Raw genomic sequence first — 24,296 nt, 5'->3', positions numbered from 1 at the left:
CTGCATGGGCTTTCTACCTGGCCTTGTGAAAGAAACTCTGACTAGGTACCAGAGCAGCCCAGCTGGCTCCCATTTCCCTCACTCCCCAACAGCATTATAATTACTTCAAAGACAAATGATTTCCCGTAGAACTATTGTCAACCAAGTTCATGTAAATTCCATTAATTTATTAGAAATTTTGTCAACTCACATTGGTCTTTGTCACTTGTCATTGCCAAGGATGGGGAATCAGACGTGCCATGCACTTCTGACAGGAGTTTAGACATAAACAGCTCTTTCTGTGTATCTTTTATATAATTTAAGGGGCAGTTTTAATCCTTTAATTTCTGTGAGATTATATCATTACACCCATAGCACTGTCACAGTGGTTTGTAGATTGTAATCTAATCCTTCCAATTCCAAAGACATGTATGTGAACACTTTATGTATCCTCCTAAATTACAGGTCATCCTCCCTAATAATTGCAGAGATTATTAGAGTACAGAATCAGGATACCAAATCTCAAAATGCACATTAAGTGATCTAATTTAGACTTCAGCTTGCTCAATGACAATAAATATGTTTTCACTGTTGAGTGTTGCTACATCAATGAGATATGTAGTAGAAAAAGCAAACCTTCTTTCTTCTTAAATTCCTTTGATCCAAAGGTAAATTTCAGGAAAACATTAGAACTAAATATGAAAAACAAAACATGTATCTTCTTTTTTATTTGTAGGTAAGGTTTTAAAACCAAGTCACAAAAATGTTATCCACATAATTACAGTCTGAAGTAAATAAAATTTTAGTATTTTAGTGAAAAGGTGATAAAACATGAAAACATCAGGCACAAAGAAGATGATATTCACTGTGTGCATATATAGCAGGGTGTATTAATCATCCCTTCAAGGTTAGCAAGAAAAAGAAAAAGGCAGGGAGGAACAAATGTATCAGCAAACAGGCAAATGGGTGTGGACCTTCTAGTTACAATGAGAATAAATGCAGATTGAATCTCTCATGGTATAGTATACATACCAGCATGTGTAGGTAATGAACCAGCCTAAAACTATCAGACACTGAAAGGAGTAAGGAGCTTGAGCAGCCATGAACTACTGAGAGGAATGTGAGCAGTTCCGAATCTTCCTAACCCTGGGACCCACAGCTCCTTAGGTTATGGTGAACCTCAAAACCATAAAGCTATTTGTTGCTACTTCATAATTGTATTTTTGCTGGTGTTATAAATCTTAATGTAAATATATGCTATGTAGGATATCTTATGTGACCACGAAGGGGTCCCGACCCATAGGTTGAGAACCACTGGTATAAATGGAACCAATTTTTTTTTATCTCATAATAGTGAATACACACAACTGCCAGTTCTCTCTCCAAGAAAATGTGTATGCACATTCACAAGAGTACATCAACTAGAATGCTGATTGCAGCATCATTTGCAAAGTATCTGCAACATAACCTAACCCTGAGAAATAAATTTCTACCAGCATCAATATGGACACATTTTTATACAATCTCATAGTAAAATTCTATACAATGCTGATAAAAAGAACCTGGAAGTTCATACAATGTAAACAAATTTTGTATACTGTGTTTATGTTTAAAGACATCAAGCAGTGTATTTGCTTAGCGACCTCATTATAAAATAGAAAACAGACTCAGTTTCATGTGTTCTATCGGAAATAAGAAGTATTTGGGAGGCTGAGACAGGGAAAAGTTCAAGTTTGAGGCTAACCTGCACGACATAGTGAGGTTGTCTCAAAAAATAGCCACTTTTGATGTCAAAGGGCTGAGCAGAACCTCTTTCCCAGAAAATGTGTAGTACACACTGTAGAGATGTTCTTGTTCTTTGTGTGTGATCAACAGTTCTTTGACCAAATAAATTCTGTTACTTCACAATCCTTGTCTGCTTCTTTATTGTTCTGTTTTCTTTTCTTTTGTAGGGTTTGTTTTGTTATGTTTTGATGATGAACTTAAATCAGTATGGTACACTCTTGGGAGAGTGTAATGAACCTCGTTGTCACACTGGTCTCATAGGTGTAGACAGGAATTTAAAACTCACAGGTTTTTAAATGAGGATTCTTTTCTCCCAGAGAGTTACCACCTACCCTGTCTGTGGTGTGAGATCATGGGCACCACTGAACTTCTGGCTTCTGGACTCAGGCTGTGAGATTGAAAGAGAAAGGCTGAGAATCAGCACCTGTGTGGCATCAGGTGTTCATCAAAGACAGATGGAAAAGGCTGAGGTGGGACTTGCAGAGTCTCTGACTGACAAACTGCCTGGCCTCCATGTCTCTGCCAAAGACTCCATCAGCCTCAGTGTGCCTTCTTGTTATGCGGGCCCCAAGTACTTCTTAAGCCTGTTATGAAGCTGAAAGAAGACAAATTCTGCTATTGGAATGAAAAGGTTGCCTTATTGTAGGAGAGGAAGCACCACTGTGAACAATATACAGAGTTGGTAATCAGTGCAATGAAAAATTCTTACTAAAAACAACTTGATGACTGGTTACACAAGCTTAGTATGGTGTTCTCAATCTGTAGGTCTCAACCTCTCTGGGGATGAACGGCTCTTTCAAAATGGTTGCATATCAGATATCCTGCCTATCAGATAGTCACCTGGCAATTCAACAACAGTGGCAAAGTCACAGTATGAATGTAGCATGGAAAACAATGTTATACTTGGGTGTGTGTGTCACAACATGAAGAAGTGTATTGAATCTTCAGACAGCATTAGAGGAAGGTTGAGAATCACTGTTCTAGGACCATGTAGGAAAGACTTTAAAGTGGAGAAATCCATTTCAAACCCAACAACCATTACATATATACATACATGTTCAGAATATCCATATGGAACCGATTAGATATGATATGGGAAGAGGACAAGTAGGTAGAATCCCACCCAATGTAAGGGCATTTGGGTGGCTGTGTTTAAACCAGACCCCTCATAAGAGGCTCTAATAGGAAGGACACAGGCTTGGCTTTCTTCTTGCACTGTGTGTATTGCTAGAAAGTGGCATTCTGCAGAACTAGACACAGACACCAGGATACTCACACTCATCTCCCATCTGCTTGACACTACACCCTGGTTGGCTTTTCCAAGGCTTCTGAAATGCTGTGTGAGCAATGATCAATACCTTAGACTGATAGTATTTGTGAAATAAAATTTCAATATAATGGACTGGAGACCCTGACTTAGCCCAGGGAACAGTCTTAGTAACTTGAACATTGCTCTAAAATTTAAAACCCAGATCATTAGGGGACTGATAAAGTAGACAGAAAGCAATTTGCGTTCTTCTTATGTCTTGCTTTCAAGCACACTTTGACAACTTAGACAATTCCTGACTGAAAGTAAGAATGGAAAGGGACCTTGCGTGAATGGCAGAGGTAAAGGATTTAGAGGGAATGTGCAAAGCCTAAGTGCATATCATTGACATGCCCAACCATAAAAAGCCAGAAGATCAATTTGAACATAATGGAATAACACTAAAGCAGCCACTCTATCCAGAAAAAAGGAAGGATAACATATAAAATAATAAGGAAGACTGTGGTGAGAATGTCTTTAACTGTTAACAGAAATGGAATAAAAAACCTTGTATCTTGTTTCACTGCTTCTTAAGGAGATACAACAGGACTATGACAGATGTTGCTTTGGATATGTGTTTGTGTGTGTGTGTGTGTGTGTGAGTTTTCCTTTCTTTGAGGGAATGAAAGCCAATGGTCATGTTTTGAAGCCATCACAGGGTGATTGAAGCCAGCTCAAGGTCAGCAGAGAGAATGAACCATTTTGTCTCAAAAGGGTACAGGAAGGGAGGATTTGCCTGGTTTGATCCACCTAGAGTGAATCTTATTATTTCAGTTAATCTAAATGAGCACGATGGAGCTAGCTGGGTGATTGAATCACCTCCACAGTAGTTATGCCATTAGAGGCCATGGCACTATAAAATTATCCATATAAGTAATTAGAGAGTTAGTTGTGGGTAAAACACTTACTTCAAAATGCTTTGTACACTTGGGTATTGATAATACACTGAAGAAGCAGAGTGTAGATCCAAGGTCATTTTTTCCCCCACAGAGAACCAACAGTCTACTTAGTGGACTAGATGACCACATAGACCATATGACCTTGTCTGGAAATGTGTCTGCTACTAGATAAATGATCTCCTTGCAGATCCAACATCAATGAAGACAGAAAGCAAGAGAGAGAGAGAGAGAGAGAGAGAGAGAGAGAGAGAGAGAGAGAGAGAGAGAGAGAGAGAGAGAGAGAGAGGAGGGAAGGAGGGAGGGGGAAGGAAGGAAGGAGGAGAACAAGGGCTAGGCTGTTTACACTGGTTCTGTGGGGTTAGCAAGGTGATGGAAACTCGTGTATGGCATGTATAGTCATCATTTCCTCTATTTGACATGATTTTATAAGTTTATTCTAAGTAAAACCCAAGCTTAAGACACATAAGAAACTGGAACTAAATTCGGGGAAATGCACTCCAAAGAGATGAGATTTCAGAGCTGGTTGGCAGAAAACACATCCAACTTGGGAGAGGCTTGTCTGGGATTGGCTGCTCTGGGAAGACTGTAGGCGTGGTCACACGTCTGGAGTCTAAAAAGCTGAGCATTTGGGAATGGTCCTCACTTGCAGAGATTCTCTGTAGAGAAAGACTTCCTTCTGGTCCCTTAGAAGACTCCAGCAAGTTATTTGAAGAGGTCTTTGGAGACATGATGGTTTCTCCCTCCTTCCCAGAAGGTAAGTCTCACTGTAAGGTCTTTACATCTTGTGTGTCCCCCAGCAACCTGGTCATCTCCAGCTGCCCTAGACCTGCATAAGAATGAATCGAGTGTGCTGGGATAGACTTTTGTTGACAAAGGGGGTGCTCTGCTCTTCTAAGAAGTTGAATCTCATCATAAGGCCTTTTGCAGCTTGCATGTGTGTTGCGGCCTGCCCGCAGTCCACAACATGAACGGTTCAACTGAGAATGGCAGTTCGCTGAAAAGAGAAGAATCTAGACGGGGCGGAAGAAAAGAATGGAGCTAAGACAAATCCTGATCAAAGCTCAATTTTACTAATTCCAGACACTCAGTTATAAAGGAAGGGGGAGGGAACCCAATATCCCGCCAAGTAACTCAGGGTCCAGTAGCAGGACGAACACGTGTGTGCCTCCAGGCAGCAAAGGCAGGTTCCAGCAGTGGGCGTGGCAGGACGAATAAGCCGGTAGCTCCACCCTTGAGCAGGCAGGTTCCAGGCTGGGGGAAGGGAGGCCACATTTCCTCCCATTAGATAACAAAACAAAAATAAAAAAGGGGGTGGCCTGAGGCAGAAAAATTATCTATGTTCAATAATTCTGCCTGAGTTTTTTGGGCTAAAGAAAAAACCTGTTTCCGTGGGATTCCCTAACTTTTCTAATGGTAAACTGTATCTGGCTAAGACTGTCTTTAAAGCACTGATGGAATAGCAGCGCTGGGCTGTAGGCTCTGACTTTATAATGCTAATTAGTGCTGAATAGGTAGCTACCTGTTTGCATTTTAAGTAGGGCGTTGGAACCCTGGCTGAGTTTAACTAAACAATTTTAGAATAACACTGAGCTGATAATTATCCACAATTTTGGGTGAAAGGCAGGGGAACAGGGAGAAGGGGGTAAGACTGGCTGGCTCCTAGTACAAGGCCAGTTGGCTTTTTTATGTTTTTGGGTGGGAGGCAGTGAAGGGCTTGCCCTTACGACAGCAAGGTCTCCAACCTCTCTCCCCCCATTAATTAAGTTTAAATAGGCAATGCTTAACAGAGGTGATCAAATGATTCTTTTCATCCATAGATGAGTGGGCCTTTAACCTTGACTTGGGTGGACATTGACCTGATTCCTCCCGTGAGCATTATAAAAACTCACATCTGTGGCTCTTGGTATCTTTTGGGGAGGGGAGGCAGAGCCTTAAGTATTTTTGGTTTTTAGCTGGAGTCAGATACCAACCTCTTTCAAATCAGGTGTGTCGCACAGGGAACTCAGAAACGGTCAAGCTGGACATTCCCTCCGCAGTAATCTCCTGCACCAAGCGGTACCCATACTGTATTCATATGATTATGAATCAGTAGCGCAGTTCTGAGTTTATGCGCGGTCTCTATATGAGACTTGTCAACCTCAGATTTAGCAAGGCCTAGACAAGAATTATGTCAGTATTAACACCATTAATTTTGGTTAAAATAGGAGCTGAAAGTCTTTCCTCTTCATCTCTGTTATTCCCAGTAGCCTGAGGAACTAAGGACACCTTGCAGTAACAGCAAGGGTGAAAAGCCAGAGGCCAGCTAAGGGACTAAGCCCATCTCTATCAAAATAAGAACTAATCTCTGTAAATATATATGAAATTTCTACTTCCCTAGCTCTCCTGGTAAATCTAAAACTTATCTTAGACTGAAAAGCCACATGCTGGGATGTCCTTGGAAGGGAGATTAGCAGTACCACCTGTTTGCTCTTAGGGGCGGAGAACCGGAGAATGTAGATTGACCTGCTTGAGAAAAGGAAGAATTCTAAACAATGAGAGTGTAGCAATGTAAATTTTCTGTTTGGAGAAGTCAAGGTACTTTATTTAGATGCAAATTGTAAAGCTAAAGTTAATCTCCAGCCTCTTGTAGGGGAATTGGCTCAGAGGAAAACAGTTTTTCTGAGAGCTTCCACTCCCAGCACAAGAGGAATTTTAGTCTTTAGAATGATACTTATGAGAAGAGACAGAATCTGTGTTTACCTGACGAATTAATCTCTCTGGTAGCCACCGTGCTTCATCTTCATCTCGTGAAAAAACACAAACCGAGCCTCTTCCCCAGATTAGAACTGGATCTGGACCCTTCCATTTATTAGTCAGGGCGTCCTTCCATTTTACCAATGCATAAGAATTAGAAGTAACTGGGTGCCAGTGGCGTTCCGCTGCAGACTGACCTTTAATGTCAGTTTGCAAAAAGTTTAGGACAAATAAGGTGAAGGCAAGATGAGCCTTTGGTGACCTTGGGGGATATAGATGCCCCTCTTTTGTTTTAAAAAGCCAATTCTTTAAGGTGCTATGAGCACGTTCAACTATTCCTTGTCCCATGGGGTTGTAAGGAATTCCAGTTTTATGTTTGATACCGAATTCTTTACAGAATGTAATAAAGTTTTTACTAGAATAAGATGGCCCGTTATCTGTCTTAATAAGCTTAGGCAACCCCATGGTATTAAAGGCTTGTAGGCAATGATCGATTACGTTTTTTGAAGCCTCCCCTGTATGCAGGGAAGCAAAGAGAAATCCTGAACAGGTATCAATGCAAACATGTATATATTTTAGTTTTCCAAATTCTGCATAATGGGTTATATCCATTTGCCAAATATGATTAGGCATAAGGCCTCTAGGATTGACTCCTAGATGTGGCACTGGAGATAATGTAATACATTTAGGACATTGTTTTACAATCATTCTTGCTTGCTCCTTAGTGATTTTATGGCGGAGCCTTAGGGTGTGGCTAGAGAGGTGAAACCTTTCATGATCACGTTGGGCCAGAGCAACAGGATTTGAAACTAAAGCTTCTCCTATTAGAGCCCTGTCAATGCGATCATTACCCTCGGCCAGAGGCCCAGGAAGACCAGAGTGAGACCGTATGTGGCCAATATAAAACGGATTTTTCCGGGCAAGAATGATGTTTTGCAATTCTGAAAATAAGGATCCTGATGGCGTATTGAAGTTAAACGTGCCACAGGTTTCTAATAAGGGTACTGATTGAACAACATATAAACTGTCAGTAAAAATATTAAAAGCCTCATGTACAGACTGAAAGACCTTTAGCACTGCTGTTAATTCGGCTAGCTGAGCCGAGAGACCAGGAGTCTCTACGATAACCTGTTGATCATTAATAAGATATCCAGCTCGCCCTTTAGAGGAGCCATCAGTAAAAATCAATAGAGCATTATTTAAAGGCTGTAAAGAAGTCATCTTAGGAAATATCATATCATGTACATTTAAAAATTTTATTAACCTATCTTGAGGGTAGTGGTTGTCTATAATTCCACTAAACCCTATTTGTGCAAGCAACCAATCTGTACTATGCTGTTTCAGCCAAGTGTCTTGACTTACGCTGTAAGGCTGAACAATGATATCTGGCTCTTTTCCGAAATAAGTCAATGCCTGCCTTCTTCCAGTGATAATCATCTGAGCCACTGCTTCGTGATATGGCAAGATATTACGTTTGGGAGAAATCCTTGAATGTATCCACATTATAGGAAATTTTTGCCATAGCAGTCCCGTAGGCACATGAGTCGTATTAAAAATTAACAGGTGCAGCGGCAGGGAGTAATCTATATAGGTAACGAATTGCTCTTCAATAGACTTTTCCACTAGTTGTAAGGCCAGCAATCCTTCTGAGGTTAGGGATCTAGGGGAAGTGGGATCAGAACTCCCTTTAAGAATATCAAATAAAGGTTTCAACTCCCCTGTAGTAAGCTTTAAATAGGGGCGAAGCCAGTTAATATCACCTAACAATTTTTGAAAATCATTTAAGGTCTTTAAGTTATCTCTACGAATAACGATCTTTTGGGGAAAAACAGCTTGATCAGTGAGTCTAAAACCCAAATAATTATAAGGATCCTGAGTTTGTACCTTTTCAGAAGCAATTTGCAATCCCTTATCAGCTAGGGCTTTTTGTAAACCTTTATAACACAAAAGCAATTCTTGGGGGTCCTTTCCCGCCATCAAGACATCATCTGTGAAATGAACGATGTAAATATTTGGCCATTGTTGTCTAACAGGCTGAATTGCTTTCGCCACAAACCTTTGACATAATGTGGGACTATTAGCCATCCCCTGCGGGAGGACTGTCCATTGATATCTTTTCATGGGTTCCTTGAAATTTACAGAAGGAACACTAAAAGCAAATCTCTCACAATCCTTTGGATGCAAAGGGATGGTAAAGAAACAATCTTTCAAATCTATAACAATCTTATAATATCCCTTAGGAATGGCCACTGGGGAGGGGAGCCCCGGTTGTAAGGTTCCCATAAGTACCATGGTCTCATTAACTTTTCTTAAATCTTGTAACAGTCTCCATTTTCCAGATTTCTTCCTGATAATGAAAATGGGTGTATTCCAGGGAGAGTGAGACTCCACCAAATGTCCTGCTTCTAACTGCTCCTGCACTAGCAAAGAAGCGGCCTCTATTTTCTCTTTAGGTAAAGACCACTGATCTACCCACACCGGAATATCATTACACCATTGAATTTTTTCCGCGTGGGATGCAGGCAAGATAGTGGTCGCTATTGAAAATACTTTAAACCTCTCATGTTAGAGTGGGGTTTAAGATCCTCAAAGGTCTTAATTCCCTGTCCTTTTTTTACTAGTTCACGACCAGGCAGGAGTCCCTGCCTGAATGTCTGCTCAGTCACCATCTCCTTAGAACTGCACAGAATAACACCCATCTGTGACAACAGATCTCTTCCCCACAGGGTCACAGGCAAATTTGACATAACATACGGCTGAATCTTTCCTGATTTCCCTTCCTCATCTCTCCAGGTTAGCAATTTAGAACTACATTTTGGGTTACTGGCGTACCCAATTCTTTGAAGGTGAGTCAAGGAAGCAGTCAAGGGCCAGTTTGAGGGCCAGTCCTGCCCTCTTATAATTGTTACGTCGGCCCCGGTATCTATTAATCCTTCAAAGCCTTTTCCATCAAGAGTCAATTTAAGGTTAGGTCTCTGATTTGTGATAGATTTCACCCAATTTACGCCCGAGGAGTCAAAATTATTTTGTCCTTCCTCACTTTCAAAGAATCTATACAGTGACTGGCGTAAAGGGATCAAAGTAAGTTGAGCAATTTTTTGATTAGCAGGTATAGTTATAACACCACGAGGGCAAGCGGCTATGATTTTAAGTTCTCCCTCATAATCATTATTTATAACACCTGGAAAAATCTGCAGGCCTTCTACAATAGAAGTGCTTCGTCCCAAGAGAAAGCCACAGGTTTCTGTGGGCAGTGGTCCGAAGACTCCGGTAGGCAGAGTTTGGACTCCCATTTCTGGGGTTAATACTGCGTGGACAGTGGAACAGAGGTCCAGTCTTGCATTTCCTGGGTTTGACCTGACAAGCTCAAGAACTGATCTTGTTGGCTGGGCAGCAGATTTATGGCCCCATAAGCTGTCCTCTTTGAGTAACTCGGGGCCTGGGGCTGACCCCTTTCCTCGTTTCCCGGCACCGGGCGGCTCAAAACCCTTGGTTTATGCTTACAATCTTTTGCCCAGTGGCGGCCCTTCCCACACTGGGGACATATTCCTGGGGTACGGCCTGTTTGTCTACCCTTGGCGCCCTTGTTCTTAGGACAATTACTTCTAAAATGATCCAAACTTCCACAATTAAAGCATGCATTATTTCCTCGTTTCCTCGAGAACATTGCTTGCGCGTGGGTTCCCTGCGAGAACTCGCAGGAAGGCCCGATGTCTGCGCAAAGACGGACATATCCCGCCAAATCTGTCTGTCCCTTATGCGGTTGAATTGCAGCTCGGCAAGTTGCGTTAGCATTCTCATAAGCCAGCTGCATAACAAAGGGACTACCTGTGTCTGGACTTCCAAGGATTCTACTAGCGGAAATCAACAGCCTGTCCACAAAGTCCTGATATGGTTCATCAGAACCCTGCCGAATGATAGCTAAACTTCCACTAGTATCTCCTTTAACTGGCAACCTTCCCCAAGCACGGCGTGTGGCTGTCGCAACTTGCGCGTACACTGCAACGGGAAAATCAATCTGATTTGTCTGTCCCTCATATGGACCCTCTCCTAAAAGGATGTTGCTATCCCAGTCTGGGTTACCAGCCTGAGCATTAGAAGCAGCAGTTTTCTTTTTTTTTTTTTCCTTTTTCTTTTTTTTTTGATTTTTAATATTTTTATTACATATTTTCCTCAATTACATTTCCAATGCTATCCCAAAAGTCCCCCATAGCGCCCCCCACTTCCCTACCCACCCATTCCCATTCTTTTGGCCCTGGCATTCCCCTATATTGGGGCATATAAAGTTTGCAAGTCCAATGGGCCTCTCTTTCCATTGATGGCCGACTAGGCCATCTTTCGATACATATGCAGCTAGAGACAAGAGCTCCGGGGTTCTGGTTAGTAGTTTTCTTACTGGCGTCTCACCATTCAGAATCCCAAAGCAAAAAATCTCCTCCTGACAGGGTAGCCTTGGACAGAGTCTTCCAATCTGAGGGGGTTAAGTTTGACTCCGCAACTGTGTCCAGTAATGCTTGAGTGAATGGGGCTGAAGGACCATATTGCACAACAGCTGCCTTTAACTCTTTTAACAACTTGAAATCCAAGGTCTGGTAATGTCTGGTCCTAGCATCTTGCTGATCAACTACCTCGACCACAGGAAAGGCCAGCGTATTAGACGAATTCTGTCCTTTCCCATGAGCCTGACTCACAACTCTTTCTAGCGGCACCTGGTTAACTACAGAAGAGTTACTCTTCTCCGCTTCTGAGATCTTTTTTAGTTTCCAAAGCTCATTAGTCAGCCTCTGAAGCTTAATCTCAAATTCTAACTCGCTTAGCCGTGTGTCCCTATGCGTAGCACCTCCCGAAGTGGTGACTATAGGTGAAACGGGAGATTCGCAAGAGGACCAATTCTCATTAAGGTAATGGGCAATTCCTCTATCTGAGTGATTTTTGTTAAAATTCAGTCCATCATCAGAGTTTCCACATTTATCAATTTTTGAGTTAAGAAGATCTTTTTCTGAGGAGGCCTTCTCTGATAGGCACTCCTCCTGAGATACCACAAGTTCCGCCTGAGGGCGATTTAGCCCTGGAAAAGTTGCATCTTTTATAGCATCATTTACAAGGGCCCAGAGACCTAGGGTAAAATTATCTGTCTGAGCGATATTCAGGGCCTCACCAACTTTCTCCCAGGTTCCACAATCTATCGTTTCTTCTTCTTTGAACCATGGACAACAGCTATCTATCTTATCTAAAAAATTTCTTACTAATTGTACTTCAAGCCTTACTCCTTTGGCCCGAAGCAACTCCTGAAAGCTAAAAACAACCGCCTGATCCATGACTTTGAACCCTTCCTTCTTCCACCTAAGCAGCTTTCTAAAAAGCTGCGGCACACCGCCTGTCTCCGTATCTAGTTCCGATTAACGAACTACTGACCCCAAGCAGAAACAGTGTTGGGTCAGCACTGAATCAAACTTGATTCGTATCCTACCGCATCCTCAGCAACACTTTACAAAACTGAAATTTTTTAGGCTAGCGCTAGCATGTGTACCTGTCCGTTGCTCTGATGCTCCTCCGATACGAAGATCCTTTCCTTTCTTGTGGAGCTCCACACAGCAGTCGTTTCTCTTAGCATCCCTCTGCCATTCTTCAGGTCCCAGTTCTGGCGCCAACTGTTGCGGCCTGCCCGCAGTCCACAACACGAACGGTTCAACTGAGAATGGCAGTTCGCTGAAAAGAGAGGAATCTAGACGGGGCGGAAGAAAAGAATGGAGCTAAGACAAATCCTGATCAAAGCTCAATTTTACTAATTCCAGACACTCAGTTATAAAGGAAGGGGGAGGGAACCCAATATCCCGCCAAGTAACTCAGGGTCCAGTAGCAGGACGAACACGTGTGTGCCTCCAGGCAGCAAAGGCAGGTTCCAGCAGTAGGCGTGGCAGGACGAATAAGCCGGTAGCTCCACCCTTGAGCAGGCAGGTTCCAGGCTGGGGGAAGGGAGGCCACACATGTGTAGTGCCAGAAAAGAGTAGTTATCCCCCCAAACCAGACAGGAACTGATGAGATGCAGTCACTGTGAGGCCTTTTTATTCTGGCTAGCTAGGGCACCACTGTGAGCCACTGTCCAGCAGGAATGCTTTGGGGATGATGAGCCCCGAATATCTATCAGAGTAAGGGTTTACAGTAAGCAGCAAGCAGAGGGGTGTGGGTGAGTGTGCAAGTATCTAATCTGCTAGTTTTTGTGGCCTATAATATAATGGTGGGTGCTCGGAGTCACAAGCTAAATGTCTACTTCCTTCTGATCTGGTGGGAGAGGGCGGGCTTTGAACCTTGGGGTGCAGATCTGGTGGAATAATCACCTGGAGACACTGGTCTTGTTGGGGGTGTAACCTAGAGACTGGATTTAGGTTCTTGTTTGGTTTGGGGTGGGGTGTATGTGAGTGGTTTATTTTTGGAGGGGGGTAACTGGGAAAGTAATTCTAGGTACTGTCCTGTTACTTTTGCTGGGGTAAAGTTAGGTCAGGTTTTCTAGAATGGAGTCTGAAGGTAAAGGATTTGGCCACTGGCATGCCCTAAATTCTTTTCGTGTTCTTGTCCCATAGCAGATCCAGCCCTGTCATCTCTTGGTGCCCCAGAGCTGTGTCAGGATGAAGCTCAGGTGGTGGAGCAGCTGGCTGCCAATGGCAAGCACAATCTGAGTTGGAAGAGGGCCCAAGGACCAGGATGCGGGCTCCTTGAAAACCATGCATGAATCCTGCCTTCGAGGGCCCAGCCAGTCAGAAGAGGAATCCCCCTTTGAGGGCAGCTCCCCAATTCATGACATATTTGGAGACTGGTGGAGGTCTCAGATCAAGTGTCTCCACTGCCAGGGCACCTCAGATACCTACGATCCCTTCCTGTACGTCGCCCTGGATATCAACTCGTCTCAGAGTGTGAAGCAAGCCTTGCAGGATATCAAGAAGGCAGAAGAGCTGCGTGGGGAGAACGCTTACTTCTGTGGTAGGTGTAGACAGAAGATGCCAGCTTCCAAGAGCCTGTATGTTCATAGTGCCCCAAAGGTACTCCTGCTAGTATTAAAGTGCTTTTCGGGCTTCATGGGTAATAAGTTGGACAGAAAAGTAAGCTACCCGGAGTTCCTTGACCTGAAGCCATACCTGTCCCAGACTACTGGAGGACCTTTGCCTTATACCCTCTATGAAGTCCTGGTCCATGATGGTGCGACTTGTCACAGTGGACATTACTTCTGTTCTGTCAAAGCCGGCTATGGGAAGTTGTACAAGATGGATGATACTAAGGTCACCAGGCATGATGTGACTTCTGTCCTGAATGAGAATGCCTATGTGCTCTTCTATGTGCAGCAGGCCAACCTCAAACAGGTCAGTATTGACATGCGAGAGGGCAGAATAAATGATGTTCTTGACCCCGAATACCAGCTGAAGAAATCCTGGAGAAAAAAGCATAAGAAGAAATGCCACTGCACAGATGATGCGGGAGAGCCCTGGGAAATCAGGGAGAAGAGAGCAACCAAAGAAACCTCCTTAGGGGAGGGGAAAGTTCTTCAGGAACAGGGCCACCAGAAAGCTAGGCAGAAACAGGAGAATACCAAACTCACGTCTCGGGAACAGAACCACCAGAAAGCTGGGAAGAACCTCAGGAATACCGAAGGTGAACTTGATCTGCCCGCTGATGCAACTGTGATTCACCAGCCCAGATCCATTGCAAACTGGGGCAGGGATGCTCCAGACAAGGAGAATCAACCCTGGCACAATCCCTCCCTCCCTCCCTCTCTCCCAAGAAACAAAGCAAAAAGAAAAGAAAGAATAAGAAACATACATACAAATAAAAATTTAGAACACCATAGTAGACTAATACAATAACAACAACAACAACAGATACCAAAACAAATTAAAATTTAAAAAGTGCACAAAAATACCATTGAGTTTATTTTATGTTGGCTAATCACTTCTGGGCAGGAAGCCTGCTCTGAATTGTAGTTTATATACTCAGAGAGACTCCATTGGAGAAAACTTATTTTCCATTTGTCAGTAGGTATTCATTGCTGATAGCTTCTTGTCAGAGGTAGGAGCCAGAGTCTACTTCTTCATCTCAGTACTGGGACTTTGTCTGGCTCGTACCTATTGGGTCATGTGTGTGCTGCCACTGTCTCTGTGAGTTCACAGGAACATAAGTCTTATTATGTCTCAAAGATACTGTTTACTTAGAGTCATCAGCTACCTATGCTTCTTAAACCTTTCCTCCGTTTCTGCTTAGGTTCCTGAGCCTTGAGGGAATGGATTTAGTTAAATTATCCTAGTTAAGATTGATTGCTCCAAAGTCTAGTCCTGTATGCACATTGGCCAGTTGTAGGTTTCCGTGATAATTTGCAACTACTGCAAGAAAAAGCTTCTCTGATATGGTTTCAGAGAGACACTGATATATGGGTATGTAAATAGGAGTAAATTTAATTTGTATGTCCTTTTAGCAAAATAATAATAGTAGGTTTTTTTCTAGGGTCCATAACCTATCTAGTCCCAAGTCCATGACTATTTTAGCAATAACTGGTATGTGCTGTGTTTAAAATAATGGGTCTTTCATCCAATCAAAAAATGGTTAATTGCTCCCATAATATTTGTGCTACCATTGTACCAGTATATTCAGGCCTCAGAGTTTGTAGTTGCTTTATAGTATTACCTTGCTCCTCTAATATCATGCAGAGTAAGTTTTAAGAACCATGAACCTTAGTCAATAGGGATGAAGCTTTTGTTTAGGAACCAGATTTGATGACATAAGTAAGTGTTATCTTTGGCAATAGGGCCTTACCAACACAGGTCCTTCTTAACAAAGTCACATGGGAGCAGTTTCTAGTAAGATAGCCATCTTACTAAAAAACCCAATGTTTCCTTCTGAGATTTATAGTTTTTTTTTTTTTTTGTTTTGTTTTGGTTTTGGTTAATATCAGAGTGAATTTTTTTTTCATTCTGTTCTCATTCACATCCTTTCACATCAAATCCTTGTATTTGTCTTCTCCTTTGGTCAATCTGACTTATTGCTAATGTCATTCACTTTGAACAACAGCAGCAGCAGCAACAACAACAACAATCCCTTGAGGCTCTATAGACTTTTTCAACTGAATTTTTGTTATTTTTAAAAATTGATTTCTATTATTAAAGCTTTATATTTAAGAACAAATAGAGATAATTCAGGTTTCCATGCACAAAGAAAAGATCACATGTGCTGGTATAGTCATACAGAAAAATTCAATTTTGTTATAAACAGTAGTGTATTTCTCATACTGAGTAGTTTATGGATAAAATTTCAAAACAATTTTACAAAAAGAAATGCATACCATCTTGCTTCATTTGTATGAAAATTTATAATTAGGCACAGTGACAAATACACAGACATGATGGAGCTTCATGTAGGTTAGGATAGAATCATAATTAAAGGAAATTCTAAGGGTACATTGGAACCTTTTAATAAATATCTGTATTATGGTGTACGTAGCTACTAATTATTCACTTAAAGAACTCCCCTTTTAGTTTTCATGAATTTTTACAAAGAAAATAAAAATGGGAATTATAGATATCAATTTGTTGGCAGAAGTAATTAGTGAGAAAGTTTTCATGGCCACAAAACTTTAGAGTAAAATATCCTGAACTATGAAATATAGAAGGCATTCTAAGAATTTACCAAGATGACTGTCTTAGTTACAACTCCTATTGTTGTGATAAATACCAATACCATAAGGTAACTCAAGGAGAAAAGGGTTTATCTCATCCAACAACTTGTAGTTTATCATCTGGGGAAGTCAGGACAGAAACTGGCAGAAACTTAGAGACAAGAACTGATACAGAGGTCATGGAAGAATTCTGATTAGTAGCTTGTTTCTTCAAAGTCTGATCAATCTGCTCTCTCATATACTTCAGGACCACCTGCCTAAGGGTTGAACCACCCATAATGGGCTAGGCTCTCCCACATCAGTCACTAATTAAGAAAATGTGCTGTAGTCTTGCCAACAGGCCAGTCTTGTAGGGACATTTTCTAAATTAGTGAAAACACTGACCATTAAAGGACAAACAATATGATAGGTTATTTGGAAGGCAAGAATTGGTGTTGGAGACAAGATTAAGTCAGTAAGAGTATGTGATATCTGTCATTACAAAACAATCAAAACTTGTTTGGTGTTTGCAAGTGTAAAGTAGTTTTTAACAGCATTTCTTGAAATGGCAAAGAATTTTCTTTTTGTAGCATTTATTGTATCTGTCTCCCATTTTATTCTGTGCATAGCCTTCAACTATTATATTTATCTTCCTGAAAGTGCATTATGCTTCTCTAATAAAAACTCTTGGAATGCAATTGATATAATATTTGTATCAATAATATTCATGACAACATATTTTAATGATAACAACTGTTTGTGGAAACAAAGATTAATAAATTGAATAAAAGGCCACAGTACATCGAAATCTCTGAAGGCATCCTATTAAAGCAAGGACAAGATCACATTTAAGGAAAGCCACACAAGTCCTGCGATGCAGAAGACATTAATTGCCACAATGATTCTGCTTAATTTGATCTTTTCATTTTCCCTTTTATTACTGTATAATTTTATAGTAAATCATATGTTTCATACATATTTGTCACTTACTTTTACCACATTTGCATTCCAGTTACATTCTCCTTTTCTTTTCTCTTCTTTCCCTTTCTCTCCTCTCCTCTCCTCTCCTCTCCTCTCCTCTCCTCTCCTCTCCTCTCCTCTCCTCTCCTCTCCTCTCCTCTCCTCTCCCTCCCCTCCCCTCCCCTCCCATCCCCTGCCCTGCCCTCCCCTGCCCTTCCCTGCCCTTCCCTGCCCTTTCCTTCCTTTCTTTTTCTTTTCCTTTCTTCTCTTTTTGTGAGTTTTTTGTTTTGTTTTTCAAAGTTTATGTTATTTTACTAATTTCAGCTACTATAGATTTGTAGCTTTGCCCAAAATTATGTCATTTCACTTTCATCCGTATTATTGTAACTTTTCCCCATGATGTCTTAAAATATATTATCTGCAATTTACAAACACTCTACTTTTTATACTGGAAGCTGCACAGTGTACAGTAATTACTATTGCTTAACATTACAGACCTAAGAAAAAAATCCATTTTCCTAATCAAATCAAGAAAGTCTTCTCAGGCAACTCATAAACAATTAAATGTTCCTCTTGCTTAATGCTACTACAAATAGTTGCTAATATTTTATAAAAATAGTTTGCTTACATTTTAAACTGGTTTTAAAAGCATGAAAAATAAAATAGCCCCTTCCATAAGTTACTGAGTTCTAACAGAAGACTGGAGGTATTTTATTTATTTTAACAGATATCCAAATAATTTTGACCTTCAGTAAAATTTTATCATGTCAACAAAAAAATGGATAGCTATATAACTGACAACACTATTATACAAATGGATTCAGTATACTTACAAGTGTCTTGGCAGTTGAAGACTGGGTCATTCCAGGAACATTATAACCAAAAGACATTTTCAAACTTGCTGCTTGAACTTGAGGAAGAAGCTGATAAAAGGGGGAACTTGAAGGCTTCTAGAATCTCAAAAACCAACCAAATAAATTTCTTCCTAAATCCAGATGAAGAACCCGGCTCTACTAATTCCTTGATTACAACTCAGTGAAAGTCATATTTTACTTATGACAACCAAAATTATAAGATTCAAATTCATATTGGTTAAAATCATTAGTTTGCAGAAAGGAAAGATCAAGTATATTCTGCTTCCTTAGTTATTTAGTGTAGGAATCCATTCTTTCCTAGAGCCCTCAGAAATTGAGACTATATATTCTGACTCACAGTTTTGCTTAATGCATGTTTATAATTGTGTAGTTGTCTTAGTTAGGGTTTTACTGCTATGAACAAACACCATGACCAGGGAAACTCTTATAACAACATTCAATAACATTCAACGACAACATTCAATTGGGGCTGGCTTATAGGTTCATAGGTTCAATCCATTATCATCAAGGCAGGAACATGGCAGCATCCAGACTGGAGGAGCTGAGAGTTCAACATCTTCATCTAAAGGCTGCTAGTAGAAGACTGGCTTCTAGGCAGTTAGGATGAGGGTCTAATAGCCCACACCCACAGTGACACACCTACTTCAACTAGACCATCCATACCTTCTAATAATGCCACTTCCTGAGCCGAGCGTATACAAACCATCACAGAAAACAATCAAACTCTGGGTGAAATATATCACTTGGTGTTAAGACCTAAACTTCCTCAAGCTGGGTCACTTTCCATCATATCACCAAGCAGATTTGTGCTAGAATGGAGTGTAACTCAATTCTTATGTTGGTATTCCGATTAATATTTGTGAGTAGAAGTCAGGAGAAAACTTTATCATTTATATCGAGTAAAACATTCAACCTATAACCTCTATAAAATACTGCCTTCCCAGACAAACTCATTTCTCCTTTGCGAAATAAAGGGAACACTCATTCATTGCTGGTGGGAGTGCAAACTCTTAAGGAAGATTAGAATCTATCTACCTCAAAATCCAGAAGTATCACTTTTGAACATTGTCTTAGTCAGTGTTCTGTTGCTATGAAGACACACCATGACCACCACAATTCTTATAGAAAAAAAGCATTTTCTTGGAGCATGTTTATAGTTTCAGAGATTTACTCCATTATCATCATGGTGGAGCACATGATAGACATAGTCTTAGAAAAATACCTCTGACTTCTATATTCAGATCTTCAGGTAGAAAGAAGACAGTGATACTAGGCCTACCTGGAGCTATTGAACCCCAAATCTTATCCCCAGTGAAAACTTAACAGGGCCATATCTACTAGAAAAAAGCCATACCTTCAAATTCCTCTCAAATAATGCCACTACCTGATGACAAAACATTCAAATATATTAGCCTATGGGGGCCATTCTTTTTCAAACCGCCATATGGATAGACCCAAAGGATGCTCAGAGACACCTGCCAGCCATGTTCATTGCTGCTCAGTTGCCAGATATTTCATCACATTGTGAATTCCAAGATTGTGATCTGTAAAATACTTCAATAGTGTGACTCAGTAGCACACACCTTTAACCCCAAAAGCGTCCTGTTTAGTGTAAACAAGTACTTCTTGTGTGGCTCAGCCCTAAAACACACCTTTAATTCCAGAGCTAAATAAAATTAATCCTAAATCAAGAGATATAGTAAATTACTAACTGAGAGAGAGTGAGCTTAAGTAAATAGAAAGGAGATTCTTGGAATAGAAGGAATTTTAATATAGGAGCTGAAGAGGTTTGCAACTCCATAGAAAGAACAATATCAACCAACCAGGTTCCTCCCCCAAAGCTCCTAGGGACTAAACCACCAACCACAGAGTACACATGGGGGGACCTATGGCTCCAGCTGCATATGTAGCAGAGGATGGCTTTATCTGGCATCAATGGAAGGGGAACCTCTTGATCCTGTGGAAGATCGATGGATGACCTAGTGTAGGGAAAGGCTAGGGTGCTGAGGTGGCAGGGAGTGGGCAGTAGGGGTAAGCACCCTCTTCGAGGCAGGAGGTAGATAAGGGGTTAGGGGGTTTGTGGAGGGGAAAGTGGAAAGAGTTATAACATTTGAAATGTAAATATGTAAAATAACCAATAAAAATATATGAAAAAAATACGGTGTAGAGAAGGAAAAAGATCCTTTTCCTTCTTGAACAGCAGTAGAGCTTTTTCCTTCCAGGTCATCAATGGAAGAGAAAGATCAGCTAGGTGCTTTTTCTGCCTTTCTTAGCTAGCAGGTTTTCATGACAGCACCTGGTCTTGAGTCTTTATTTGGTAAATTGAACAACTGGGAATTTTTAAAAAATACATGCTGCTCTATTCATAATAGCCATAAATTGGAAATAACCTGCCTTAGTTAGGGTTTCTATTATTGTAAATAGATGCTATGATCATTGCAACTCTTCTAAGGAAATATTTAATTGGGGATGGTTGGCATTTCAGAGATTTAGTCCATCACCATCATTCAGGGAAGTGCAGAAGTATGCAGGCAGACATGGTGCTGGAGAGATAGCTGAGAATTCTACACTTGGATCAGGAGGCAACAGGAAGATAGTGAGACATTTGGTCTGTCTTGAGTGTTTGAGAACTCAAAAACAGTCCCAGTGATAGACTTCCTCCAACAATGCCACACCTATTCCAACAAAACCACATCTACTGATAGTGAGATTCTCTGTGAACCTATGTGGGACATTTTAATTCAAATCACCATATAACCAATATATCCCTCAAGAAAAGAATGGATAAAAACATTGTAGTATATTCACACAATGCATACTTCCTCAGCAGAAAAAAACATAACAACATAAAATTTGTAAGGAATTGGATCTAGAAAATATAATCTTTCTTAAAATTTTAATAATTTTTTATTTTTATTAGATATTTTCTATATTTATATTTCAAATGCTATCCACTTTCCTAGTTTCCTCTCCAAAAATCCCCTATACCGCACACCGACGCCCAGCCTGCTCCCCAACACACCCACTCCTGCTTCCTGGCCCTGGCATTACCCTGTACTGGGGTATATAATCTTTGCAAGACCAGGGGCCTCTCCTTCCATTGATGGCCCACTAGGCAATCCTCTGCTACAGATGCAACTAGAGACACAAGCACTAGGGGGTACTGGTTAGTTCATATTGTTGTTCCTCCTATGTGGGGAATTGCAGGCTGGTCGCCAGTAGAGCTGAGGTCTGAACCCCGATGGTCATAATTCACCTTCATGACACAGTAGGTGTTCCCTCATGCTCCTGGAACTCTGGCCCCAGCCTAAGTTTCTACCTCCCACAGCCCCTACAAGAGAAGCATGATCAGTAGTCATGTAAGCAATGGCCCAAGCTTCTGACCTTCAGGCTAAACTCCTCCCCCGTTACCTAGCAACAGTGAAGACCATATAAAGGGCTGTTCAGCCCCCACCTCACTCTCTCACTCTTATGCTCTCACTCCTCACTCTCACCCTCTCTCTCCCCTCTCTTTATCTGCTCTCCTCTCTCCTTTCTCTTTGTTCTTTCCTCTCCTCTCCTCCTCTCTTTTTCTCTCTCTCTCTAGGCTTCTCTCTGTCTCTCTCTCTGTCTCTCTCTGTCTCTCTGTCTCTCTCTCTCTCTCTCTCTCTCTCTCTCTCTCTCTCTCTCCCTCTCTCTCTCTCTCTCTCTCTCTCTCCCACTTCTCTCTTTATCCTGCATATCTATATTAAAGCTCTTAAACTGTAGAGAGTCTCTGCTCAATCAAGATCCTCTGCTCACTCTGGTTAGTGTTGGGAACCTCTTCCCTTACCCCTCTCTCCTATAACCCCGGGGCAACAGAGCTGCCCCTTGTCCACCCCCCCCCCACTGAGTGGGGTCAGAGGCTTAGATACCCACGAACTCTGGCCGGACATTGGGCCCCCTTTCCCTTCCCCTTCTTCCCCAGGGCCTCCCCTGAGCCCCCTTTTTTGTTCCCAACACTCCTATAGGGTTGCAAACACCTTTAGCTCCTTGGGTACTTTGTCTAGCTCCTTCATTGGAGTCTCTGTGTTCCATCCAATAGATGACTGTGAGTATCCACTTCTGTATTTGCTAGGCAATGGCATAGCCTCACAAGAGATAGATATATCAGGGTCCTGTCAGCAAAATCTGGCTGGCATATGCAATAGTGTCTGGGTTTGGAGGTTTTTATGGGATGGATCCCTAGGTGGGGCAGTCTTTGGATGGTCTTTCCTTCTGTGTGAGCTCTGAACTTTGTCTCTTTAACTCCTTACATGGGTATTTTGTTCCCTATTCTATATAAAGGAGAAATGAAGTATCCACACTTTGGTCTTCCTTCTTCTTGAGTTTCATGTGTTTTGCAAATTGTATCTTGGGTATTCTAAGTTTCTGGGCTAATATCCACTTATCAGTGAGTACATATCATGTGTGTCCTTTTGTGGTTGGGTTACCTCACTCAGGATGATATCCTCCCAAGAATTTCACAAATTCATTGTTTTTAATAGCTGTATAGTACTCCATTGTGTAAATGTACCACATTTTCTGTATCCATTCCTCTGTTAAGGGACATCTGGGTTCTTTCCAGCTTCTGGCTATTATAAATAAGGCTGATATGAACATAGTAGAGCATGTGTTCTTATTACCAGTTGGAGCATCTTCTGGGTATATGCCCAGGAGAGTTATTGCTGGATCTTCTGGTAGTACTATGTCCAGTTTTCTGAGGAACCGCCAGAATGATTTCCAGAGTGGTTGTACCAGCTTGCAATCCCACCAGCAATTCCTTTCTCCACATCTTGGCCAGCATCTGCTGTCATCTGAATTTTTGATCTTAGCCATTCTTACTTGTGTAAGGTGGAATCTCAGGGTTGTTTTGATTTGCATTTCCCTGATGATTAAGAATGTCGAACATTTTTTTCAGGTACTTCTCAGCCATTTGGTATTCCTCAGTTGAGAATTCTTTGTTTAGTTCTGTATCCCATTTTTTTTTTTTGAAATTTAACAAAGTTTATTTTCTTTTTTTTTCACTTTTATTAGGTATTTTCCTCATTTACATTTCCAATGCTATCCCAAAAGTCCCCCCTACCCTTCCCTCCACTCCCTACCCATCCACTCCCACTTTTTGGCCCTGGCAGTCCCCTGTACTGGGGCATATAAAGTTTGCATGTCCAATGGGCCTCTCTTTCCAGTGATAGCCGACTAGGCCATCTTTTGATACATATGCAGCCAGAGTCAAGAGCTCCAGGGTACTTGTTAGTTCATAATGTTGTTCCACCTCAAATGATATGTACTCACTGAGAAGTGGATATTAGCCCAGAAACTTAGAATACCCAAGATATAAGTTACAATTTGCAAAACACATGAAACTCAAGAAGAACGAAGACCAAAGTGTGGACACTTTGCCCCTTCTTAGAATTGGGAACAAAACACCCATGGAAGGAGTTACAGAGAGACAGCTTGGAGCTGAGACAAAAGGATGTATCCCATTATTTAATAGGGTTATTTGATTTTCTGGAGTCCAGGTTTTTTAGTTCATTGTATATACTGGATATTAGTCCCCTATCTGATTTAGGATTGGTAAAGATCCTTTCCCAATCTGTTGGTGGCCTTTTATTCTTATTGACAGTGTCTTTTGCCTTACAGAAACTTTGTAATTTTATGAGGTTCCATTTGTCAATTCTAGATCTTACAGCACAAGCCATTGCTGTTCTGTACAGAAATATTTTTGTTTTTAAAGTGTATAGTAGTTTTATTAATTAATTGTGTTATTTACATCCCAAATGTCACCCCCTTCCAAAGTTCTTCTGACATTCCCTCTCCCCTTCACCTCTGAGACTGTGCCCCACCCCAACCCCCACCCAATGTTCTTGTTCCCTGGAGCATCATGTCTCTACACAATTAGTCATATCCTCTACCACTGATGCCAGGCAAGGCAGCTTTCTGCTTCAGAATTGCCAGGGCCCCCAGACCAGCCCATGTATGGTCTTTAATTGGTGACTTACTCTCTGAGAGCTCCCAGCAGTCTAGGTTAGTTGACAGTATTGGTCTTCTAATGGTGCTGCCATTCACTTCAGCTCCTTTGATTCTTCCCTAACTCTTCCATATGAATCTCAACCTCAGTCTTG

At 41.4% G+C, this 24,296-nt stretch overlaps 1 pseudogene; it reads left to right on the top strand.

Moving 5' to 3' along the window:
* Positions 1-12,828: 12,828 nt before the first annotated feature.
* Positions 12,829-14,558, top strand: LOC110288834 (ubiquitin carboxyl-terminal hydrolase 17-like protein E pseudogene; annotated as a pseudogene).
* Positions 14,559-24,296: the final 9,738 nt, after the last annotated feature.

Source organism: Mus caroli, unplaced genomic scaffold (genome assembly GCF_978045245.1).
Source record: "Mus caroli unplaced genomic scaffold, Mus_caroli_1 scaffold_8, whole genome shotgun sequence".
Lineage (NCBI taxonomy): Eukaryota > Metazoa > Chordata > Mammalia > Rodentia > Muridae > Mus > Mus caroli.
The sequence above is the reverse complement of the archived record's forward strand: the minus strand, read 5'-3'. Positions and strand labels throughout refer to the sequence as shown.